Raw genomic sequence first — 11,388 nt, 5'->3', positions numbered from 1 at the left:
GAGGACTTGTGGCACCTTAGAGACTATTTATTAGGGCATAAGCTTTCGTGGGCTAACACCCACTTCATCGGATGCATGCAGTGGAAAATACAGTAGGAACATGAAAAAATATACAGAGAACATGAAGAAATGGAATGGCAATACCTATTTTTTCATGTTCTCTGTGTGTATGTGTGTGTGTATCTATCTTTCTTCCTACTGTATTTTCCACTGCATGTATCCGATGAAGTGGGTGTTAGCCCACGAAAGCTTATGCCCTAATAAATAGTCTCTAAGGTGCCACAAGTCCTCCTCATTCTTTATGCAGACTACACTGCATTTATATGAAATGTTTTCTCCCTAATTATTTATCCTTTTTCCACTGTCCAAATGGAGGGCTGTATTCCGCCCCACTCTGCATGAGCATTCTCGGGACAGGAGTAGGATGACCAGATAGCAAGTGTGAAAAACTGGGACACTTTTTTGGGGGAGCCGGGGGTACGGTATAGTTGCGTATATAAGACAAAGCCCCTATGTTGGGACAGTCCCAATAATATCAGAATGTCGGGTCACCCTATAACAGCTGGAGTCTCTTTTTTTTAATGAAAATGGAGGTTCTGGAGAACAAAATGACAACTCCCCCTTCGCCCCCCCCCCAAAAAAAGTCTCACTGACCTGGTACAATCCAGCCCAAAGTGAACCCTGTAAAGGGCATTCCATGGGGCAACATTTCCAAGTTTTGAATATGCAGATAGAATATTAAGTGAAATTCAGTGGCAAATGAGTTGATGGGTTCAATCCATTTTCTAACAGACAAGTGTTCACGTCACAAAACTACCCTATTCTAACTGGAGAGAAAGATGAGCGTGGAAGCAGAACTATCGTGTCTGTGCTAGATGTGGTCTCTTGGGGTCAGCGTTGAGGAGCATCGATGGGTCTGTATGAGGACAATTGTACTGCCACTGCTTATGCTGTACCAACCCTAAAGATACAGGCCTTTGATCTATGAACCCGACAATCCAACAACTTTCCAAAATACAAAATTAGATCAAAAATTGCTAAAGGAATATTTAAATCTCATAGAATCCAATTCAGCTACTTTTTATTCTTACGGTAAATAATGTACATAGGGTCATTTACTAAAATATGTAGGACTCTGGAGTGCAGCTCAACAGGTAAGATTTTTTGTGTTTCTGTGAAATCTGGCTCCATAACAGTAGCAACAGCAAATCTTAATAATTTAAACAGAGTTATCATGACTTTCCTTGTGTCTGACAGCAATATCTGGATTTAAATTATAAGGGCAGGGCCAACTAGGGGAAAAATAACTACGTCAAATCTGTGTGATTTCTGCAAAGTCCCTGTAGATATCCTGTATATCTTGGCAAAAAGTGTTATAGATTTCTACTTTTCAGCTCATGGTGTGCTAGTTACTAGAAACAATATATAGATAAGATACAAACATAAAAAGCAGTACATTCTACATACATCTGCATATTACAATAAAAACCACATTAGACAAATGATTTGAATTCCAATATAAGTTTATTCAAACAAAACTAACAAAGCAAAAGGCCAGTTTTTTTCATTTCTTACTTGGTCAAAACTCCCATTGAAGCCAATCCAGCAGACATGCAGGGGGATTTGCAAGTTTGTGTGGGCCCTTTGGAATGCAGAGCCGGTCCTGAAACTTGGAATTTTTTTCCCAGATAATTACATCATGCAAACAATGCTACACATGCACTACTAACTGAAACATCTAACCAACTGTTATTAAAATATGGTTTGCTTTTAATTTAATTTTATGACATGTGAGTTGGGGAGGGGAGGAGATAAGGGGAGTGTGTCAGAGTATTTCTTATAGACTAACAGACTTATTGGAGCATAAGCTTTCGTGGGTGAATACCCACTTCGACGTCCAATACGTCTGTTAGTCTATAATGTGCCACAGGACTCTTCACCGCTTTTACTGATCCAGACTAACATGGCTACCCCTCTGATACTAGAGTATTTCTTGTTATCTGTGTCCCTATTAACCTAGCACATGTGCATCTAATGCATTTAATGTCCTGTTAAATGTAAAATGAAACTGTAAAATGAAATTAAGAAAATAATCGGTTCTAGTTTCCAGATAAACAAAAACACTGATTCAATGTAAACAAGGTTTAATGACAACACAGTCCTAATTTCCAGTTGGAGTTGCTGCCTGATAAAGCTGGATGGAGGAGGAAAGGCCCCTCCAAGCTATGACAAACCGCCTTTTGGTAAATGCTTTTTTTTCTTTTTTTTTCTTTTAATTTTTGACCTTTCACTCAAGTCCTAATAGATCAAATGTTGGAAGAAATAAGAAAAACATTTCTGAGCGAATAGCTGAAATTAAAGGTTCAAATAGCCTCAGTCTCACGATAGAGGCAGAGGGCCAGATTGGAGCCAGCTGCTGCATAGAAGAACAAAGGGAGGAGGCAGTAAGATCATCTTCCCTCTTAGTCCCCCCACCCAGAGGGCCTGGCACGATTATAGTTCCTGTGCTCTCCTGAGGGCTTGTCTACATGTAACTTCTCAGGAAAATGAATTCAAATTAACTTTTAAAGTGAATTATACTTGTCTACGGAGAGACACTCAGGAACATTAATCTGAATTAACTAAAAGGTTTGAATTAAAAGTGGGTTAATTAAACTGCATTAAACCCTGTGTGGAAACTCTCATCCAGAATTAAAATGTCTTAATTCTGTTTAGTTTAATTCAAGACCTCTTTAAGAGTGACCACACAGGCGTTTAATGAAATTTAATTAATCCACTTTAAAAGTTAATTCTGAATAACTTTCTTGAGCGTCTCCATGTACATAAACCCTTAGGTGGACTGCTCCCTGAGCACTAGTCAACCTAAAGGGGAAGGAAACAGTGCCATGGTCAGCAGAGCTATGGAGGAGAGCACAGCTACACCCATTGCCTATAGAGATAATCTGGTTTAGAGCGACAGGCTGTGTGTGTCAAAAACAAGTTCCACAGATTTACCACAAACAATCTACATTTTGGTAATATGTTTTTACTTCCTTTTTGACCTTTTACTCAGCATCGAATAGAAAACATGGCTAGAAGGAATAAAACAAATATTTAAAAGTAAATTATTATTGTACATTATTTTGTACTGTCATAGTTCCCAGTACGCCCACTCATGGACCAGGATCCCATTATGCTAGGCGCTGTACAAACACAGAACAAAAAGATGGTCCCTGCCCCAAAGAGCTTAACATCGAAGCAGAACTTGCCACTAAAAGGTAGAGGCCAATTTTATTCTATCTGGTTCAGAATCCCATTTTCCAAAATAGAGGATAAATTTTGCATGAGTAGCCACTCCTCACCTCCTTAGACAACTATGACAGCTACTGTATACAGATTCCTCTTTGGTAGACACTGGTTCCTAGGAGTGTACACCATTTCCAGAATGTTTTTGGAGAACTCAAAGTAATGAAAGATTTGCTAGATTCACTAGTAATCCACAAAGTATCAGTGGAAGGGCTGGAGGAATCTACCAGGATAAAGATTAAAAGGGAGCTGAGGTAAATGCTTAGCACAAGAAAAGAAAAAAAGCATCCTTGCTAAACCATCGAGTAGATTACTATGCAAACAGAGACAAAAGAAGCAATGCTTGGGTTGCCGGAGAGAGGTAACTTTGAATTTCCAGATTTTCTAATGTCTCTGCTTTCTGCGAAAGCTACAGTATTCTTGAATGTTCTCCACTCTGCCCTTGGCAATTGATATATATTTACAAACCTTAACTCTGAGTCAGCAAAGCTTTTTGCCATATGCAATCAGAGTCCTGTCCAACTCTTCAGCATATTAATGGTCAAGATGATTTGGAGGAGGCAACTCTCCATTTTGCCCTTCAGGACAAATTCAAGATCAGTAATTCACTATCACTGTCTAATACCACAGTGTTTTGACATCAGATGTCATTGTGTGATAGTATTTTGCTAGCTAACCATTTCGGGGTCAGCTAAATAGTGACTACAGAATATGGATCAAACTCAGTTACATGATGGTAATACCACAGATTTTGAGTCCGGCATTGGCCTTAGATGGATATTTTTCACAGTAGATACTTTCAAAACCTTTCACCCTGCTTGATGGAAAGTTCCTGCAGCCCAGGGATCACTTTGGAGGAGAAGCAGGTTTCATTTGGCATTTGTCTATATAGAATATGTATTCAAAGGGTTGCTGAAAATCTTCAGTTTCTTCAAATGAAAATGCTGAAAAGTAACATTCTGATTGACTGTGTGTTAAGCATACAGATTAGATCATTTTGGTCTGGTGCATTTGGCAATACATCAAAATTTTTCTTTAATAAAGACTCCCTAAAAAACTGATAGCATTTTCTCAAAACCTGTTCGAGTATATCACCAATTTAAATGGATTATGTTGGTCTGACTAGCAACCCTAGTTGAATGGTTACAAAAGCCATTATTCAGCTATCTGTTGTTAATTGATGTGACCCTAAAATCCATAGCAAGTACCCCAGACCTCAGTGGTGGTAAAAAAAAAAAAAAAAAAAAAAAAGAAAAACCTTAGAAACTGATTGTTTTATTCACTCTGGCTGTCACCTTGATGATTCACAGTGTGAGCTGCTAACGACGCTGCCTTTTATTTTTAGACAGCATCCTTGGTGTTGGCAAAATGCTTTCCAGGGAGACAATTGTAAACTGTAGAGAACACATCCGATGAAGTGAGCTGTAGCTCACGAAAGCTCATGCTCAAATAAATTGGTTAGTCTCTAAGGTGCCACAAGTACTCCTTTTCTTTTTGCGAATACAGACTAACACAGCTGCTACTCTGAAACAAATGTTTTAGAATTTACGGACAAGAAGCTCAGTCATAGAATCAAAGCCATCTGAGATGGAAAAGACTAGATCATTCTATCCCTCCCCCTTACAAGTGCATGTTTGTTGGTGCACTCTAGTTTGAAATGACTGAGGTCAAGTCTGGGCTACAGCCTTCTGATGGCATTAGTTATGTCAGGCAGGCTTGTGAAGAGGAGTGATTGTCCAGTGTAGACATGACCTAGGGCTTGTCTACATGGGAAAGCATTACCAGTTACACCATATAGTTATACTGCTTATAACCCCCTGAGTGGACACACTTATTACAGCAGAAGAGTAGCTTTTTCCGGTTTAGCTTAAACCCTTTCCTATACAACATATGCATAACAAAAACAGGGGGGAGGGGGAAAGGCCTCACTTATATGAGAATGACTGTCACCCCTTTGGGGTTTACTGGTATAATTTCATCAGTTTAAATTCACACCTTAGCTTATATTGAATAAATGTTCCTGTGTAGATGAAGTTTTAAACTCCTTTCTCTCAGAGGTTTGGTGGCAAGCGGGGAAATGCCATATCAACTAGATAGGACCCTACATGTGGAAGAGTTCCTCTACACATCAATCTTGTATAATACAGTATTTCCACAGCCATGATGTTTTATGGTTCACCCATAGGCTCCCAATACCATATATTTTGCAGTGTAAATGGATCAAAAGACTGACCCTTGTGGGCCACTCCCATCTCCTTACACACACACACACACACACACCCTACTTTCCACTGCATTCTGTTGACTTGTCCCATAGCTTGTGATGAAGTGTGCATTTCTTAGAACTAGTTTCAGAGTAACAGCCGTGTTACTCTGTATTTGCAAAAAGAAAAGGAGTACTTGTGGCATCTTAGAGACTAACCAATTTATTTGAGCATAAGCTTTCATGAGCTACAGCTTCATCCGATGAAGTGAGCTGTAGCTCACAAAAGCTTATGCTCAAATAAATTGGTTAGTCTCTAAGGTGCCACAAGTCCTCCTTTTCTTTTTTCTTAGACAGAAAGATTTAATTCACCCCTGATGAGAGGGGCAGACAGAGCTGCCACCACTCTCCGCCAAGGGAGACAGCTTTAAACTACGGTTGGAGTTCTCTAGAAGCCTCACTAGCACAGGTCTCCCAAATGGCATGTCCCCACCCACTTTGTGGGCTGCACTGACTGACTCCCAGCAGAGTTCGTGGTGGTATGCCAGGCACCATGCCTGGCAGACTATTCAGGCCCAGCCATCTTTTGCTTTAGGTGAAAGATTTAATAGGCATTAATTCTCAGCAAATTGACAGGTGTTTATTAGACTTTTCTAATCCCACCTCTAGCTGAAATATAGTGGACAGTAGAGGATCCTTTACTGTTAGTTTAGGATGCTGAAGTATCTGACATGATCATTTCCAGCCCCCTTTTTGCTATCAACATCGAAGAGATTAGTGGTAGCTCTGGAGGAAGATGATTTAATACCAGTAATCATAATAGATTCCATCAGGTGCATTTCACAGACTTTACAAAAAGAGGCATCACTTCACCAGCTACTGAAATGGAAACGTTGCTGGGGTGGAACACAGCTATTTACCATTGCTCAGAAGTACTGCAATAGAAAAGAATTTAGAGCAGAGAATGAAGATTACCAGTTCAAGTGAAACTGCAGGGGCAATTCTGGTAGGCAGAATGTAATTACTGACACTGGAATTTATATAGGACATCCTGCCTATTCTTACACAATATGGTGGTTAATTACTACAAGTGGTTAAGACAGTAGTTTTACACCTGACTGGCTGGGCTGATTGAAACAGATGTAACGAAATAGGTTCAAGAAGGTGGGTGGAGAACAAAGGGATGCAGGTGTCCCATCCACTGTTGACTGAATCTGCCTACTGGCCCAGGGCAGTGCCTGACAGCACACTCTGACATGTGAGTCAAACAAAAGGCATGGGCAGTAAAAATTGCAGAGATCATTATTTTTGTTCTGCCTTGACATAGGATTGAGAAAATTGGACACAATTCTCAGTCATTGACGCTGACAAAGAATATGGTCTAAAATGGTCCCTGTCATCAGTGAATTCTTTCACAAGCCAAAGGAAAGATATTTGGGAGTGCGTGGACAGGGGATTGATTAATCACTGGTACATAACATGCACTCACAGACTAGTGCTTTCGACAACTTTTGCAAACACACTGCAGCAATGTATTTCTTGAAAGAGTATTTTTGCTGACAGATTCTTTCCACAACAATTACGGAAAGAATCATTGCTGGAAGACAACAGCTGTATTTCCCTAGTAACTTTGAAATCCATCTGTTTAATCGATATGTTTATATAGCTCCCCATTGCTTCTTAGATTCTACAGTGCTAGCGTGATACAGACAGCCTTCAAAGCTGCTGGAGAAATATGAATATTAGTTTCTAGTCATTATTAGCATGGGTAGAGCTGTACATTGCTTTAATTAAATTAATAACATAATTTTGATTAGATGAGAAAAAGACAGAGAGAGTTGCTGATTTGGCAGCAAAGTTTACTCAGGGGGGCACAGGACAAACGAACCCACCTTGCCTAATCAATAAATCCACCTCAACCCTGACCAGGCACACCCACTTGAAGGGGTGGGAGGAAAGTTCATTCTCCACATCTCTTCACTGTGTGGTCCTTTTCACTTATAACACCAGTAAAGGAGGCCATGTGAATGGTAGTGGTGGTGGTTTTAGTCCTGGAACAGGGCTGAACCAACTAAACTTAGGAGCAGCTGTAGAAGCAGCCAAAGCAGGGACTGCTGCACTGGGGGGAGAGGGTAAAATAGGGCCCGGATGGGGCAACCCTCACCCTAGCACCTCTCTGGATGCAGGACTGGGTGGGGGGGGGGGAGAACCAATGTTCCCTCTAATTTTTGACAGGCCATGTGCTCAAAAAATGTCTTCTGTGCAAATTGTTGTGCTTCTGTGCACGTTTTTGTGCAAGCAGTGTTTCACCGTGTGTGCAGGGTTTAGGATCTGTGTGTGCACGCCCAGGCGTACACCTTAGAGGGAACCATGGGTGGGACCCCTCTACTCTGGGGAAACTAAGATCCAGTTGGTGCCTCCCCTCCACAGTCATGTGGCCATGGAGAAAAACTGCAGAGACGAGTCAGGGAGAGACTCGAGCCAGGAGGACTAGAAGCAGCTAAAGTAGGGACTTCTGGACATTCAAACTCTCTACAGGTTTGACTGAACTTTCTGATTGGCTGTGGACTAGTGTAATTTGGGGAAGTGGTTTTATTTGGACAGACTGGGTTTCGTCGGCTTACCTCAGATTTAGGTGTGGACGCATGCATGTGCTGCCAAAAGGTGTCTTCTGGTTATTTTGGTTTAGCTTTAACTCATTCCTAATCAATTTAAGATAAACTGAAGTTAATCTTGTGAGACAAACCCTTAGAATTGGTACACACTGCAATCACCCTAGATTAATGAAAAGCATGATTTAGAACCAGCTTAGTTAAACTGATGCTGGGTCTCTGTGTTTCAAGACCTTGCCAAGGAGTCACTAATATAATTTCCTTTAGCTTTTTCTACTGGTACTTATATCTTTGCTTTCCTGGATTTTCTCATTCTTCCATTCATTTTGTTCTATAGTTCCACACCCACTTTTTGTCTCTCACAATGAATTTGTCATCCTAGAATTTTGTGTCACCTGAACAGGTGATTTTCATCCTTTATTTTCAAATGGGAAATACTATTTAAGAATTATGCACTCCTACCCTTCCCGTGTTGTTTCTACTTCAGTATCTTTTGCCACCATGGTCCCTCTTTTTTGCCACTGGGCTCTGGTGATCACATGGATCACACTACTACAAGCCTCCATTGACTCCCACAGGAGCTGGGTGGGGCCCACAATTTGCTATTGTAATTTGAGGCCCAATCTTACAGGTTGCTGAGCAACCTCAGTTTCCAGTGATGTTAATGGAGATTGAGGGCATTTAGCACTTTGTGGAGGTACTTGGTACTTTGCAGGATCAGGACTCCAGTGATAAAAACAAACTGTGGGCCCAAGTCAGCTCCTGTGGAAATGTATGAAAAAACTCTCATTGATTTCAGTGGGAGCAGAGTCAAGTCCTGTGGTCCCAATTCTGCCTTCATATAAGTCTAAGGGAAATTTCTGTGTGTTGCACCCATTAAAAGGAAGGGAGAGCTGGGTCCTGTATTGCAAATGCTATCTGCAGCTCCATCTCGAACACAGTGAAGTTATGGAAAGCAAATACAGGCCACAATCCTACAGAAGGCTGCAAGTGGGCTGCCCCCTGAATTCATGCATAGCAGCATTGAAGTTAATTGGTCTTCCTGGGCATACAGGGTTCCATATGCATGGCGCACCTGGCAGGATCAGGGCCAGTTACAGGTTTTTTCCACCAGAGAACTTCCCACCCTGCTCCTGTTAAGCCTAAAAATCAGAAATTACAATATGCTGACTCTCAATAGTTCAAGCACTGGAACTCTTAGCAGCAAATGCATGACAATTTTTTTCCTGTTAAAAAGTTGTGCTAAATAGATATTCTTTTGAAAGAATCCTGATTTGTGGCCAAAACAAAGCCCACAAGCAATCATAATAGGAAGGCTTCTTCCTCCAGGTTACCACTGAGGTCTCCTAGGTCTTGCTCTACACCTGATGAATGCAGATGCTTGTTCTTGAGCTAAATTGGTTCAGCTCTGGGAATGGATTGTAGCCATGATATAGATACCGTGATACAGTGTCTGTGTGTATGTATACATTTATATCTGTATATCCAGTTCATGGGAATTTGTTTTTAATGAGGCTTTAAGTGTTGTATTATGCATAGGGGTTTTGTTTTTTGTTTTTAATGGAATTCATCACCATAGAATCTAGAGAACTTATAACAGCTGGTCAAAAATGCCAGTTTTTCACAGGAAATTTAAAACTAAAACTTGTTTTAATTGAAATTTCCCATAATGTTTTGGGTTTTGCATGAAAAACTGAAAGCAGAATGTTTTTGGTTAAGAATTATGGGTTTCAGGACAACTGAATTTCGCTGACACCCAATCATTTTTGCAGAAAACATTTCATTTTTGGTCCAAATAGCAGAAAATTTTCCATGAATATTTTTACTTTCAATAGAAAGATTTTCAAAAAATTTTTGACCAGTTCTACCTCAAGTGTTAAATGAAGCCCTGCAACCCTCCTGCTACTATAGATGGGGAAATGGAGGCACAGAGAAGTTAGTGCCTTGATTTGCAGAGGTGCTAAGCTCCAGCAGCTCCCATTGACTTCAGAAAAGTACAAGTGCCCAAGGTCACACAAGAAGTTTGTGGTAGATTTGGGAATAGAGTATTAATTACTTAGGTGGGTGCCAGCGTCAGAAAGCATCCCTATCCTAGAGAGCTATCTTCTTTAGTACTTGTCTGTACAGTGCCTAAAAATAACTAGCTTCTATAGTCTGGCTCATCCAGAGATCTCAAATCACCTTACAAAGGAGGAAAGTATCATCCCTGTTTTGTAACTGGGGAAACTGAGGCAGGGAGCGGCCACGTGATTTTCCCAGGCCGTAAGGCCAGTGATAGAGCTCGGAATGGAACCTTGTTTTCCTAATTCCAGTTCAGAGTTCTACCACACTCCCCACCCCATCTACCATTGTACCCAGCACAATGGGACTCCCAATCAAGAATCATGGACCTTAAATATTAACCTAATACAAGTAGTAATGCTAGATTGAATCCATGCCGGTTGTTTCCTTTCCATTTCCTCAAGCCACAAGACCATCCTTGCTCTCTTCTAGGTCTGAAAAATTGCCAAATTGAAATGAACTGTTCATTGACATGTTATTGAATTGCAACCCGGAAATCAGGCATGTGGCTGTAAATTTGCTACCATTAAAGTGTGCTGCAATAGCTGCAAAAGCACTATAGAAAAACAACATGAATTAGTCATGATCTTATCAAAAATATTTTATTTATGAAAGTAACAATTATACTATACCACCTATACTGGAAGTACATTGAATAATTGCTAGAATAAATACAGGCAATTAATTCAATATCTTATAGAATGAGAGGATTTATTTGACATTTGAATGTTACTCAAGCTTTAACTTACAACATAAATAGTTAAAAGGCAAACTCAAGTTTTTTTAAAATGTTTTTTTTGCTTGTTTTTAATACTGCTTGTTCTATTTTGTAACCCACAAAGATCAACTCTTCAATCATGAACATAGTATAACATTCAAGCAACCATGTACCTTAACATAATCAGACAAGAAGGTAGTGTGTGTCCCATTCATTCTACAGCAGAATATATTCACGTCTGCATATAAAGGAAGGTGAGCATGCTTCTAGGTTGTTAAAAATATCATATGCTGGTTTCTGCTTTGCGACAGTCCTTTTTATGCCAGAATCCAAAAGGGCATATATTTATATGCAGCCAATGTTCTATCATTCTTTATATAGGTTTCAGAGTAGCAGCCGTGTTAGTCTGTATCCACAAGAAGAAAAGGCGTACTTGTGGCACCTTAGAGACTAAAAAATTTATTTGAGCATAAGCTTTCGTATTTTAAGGCTCAATGCTGCATTCCTTT

Source organism: Lepidochelys kempii, chromosome 2, assembly GCF_965140265.1.
Source record: "Lepidochelys kempii isolate rLepKem1 chromosome 2, rLepKem1.hap2, whole genome shotgun sequence".
Lineage (NCBI taxonomy): Eukaryota > Metazoa > Chordata > Testudines > Cheloniidae > Lepidochelys > Lepidochelys kempii.
The sequence above is the reverse complement of the archived record's forward strand: the minus strand, read 5'-3'. Positions refer to the sequence as shown.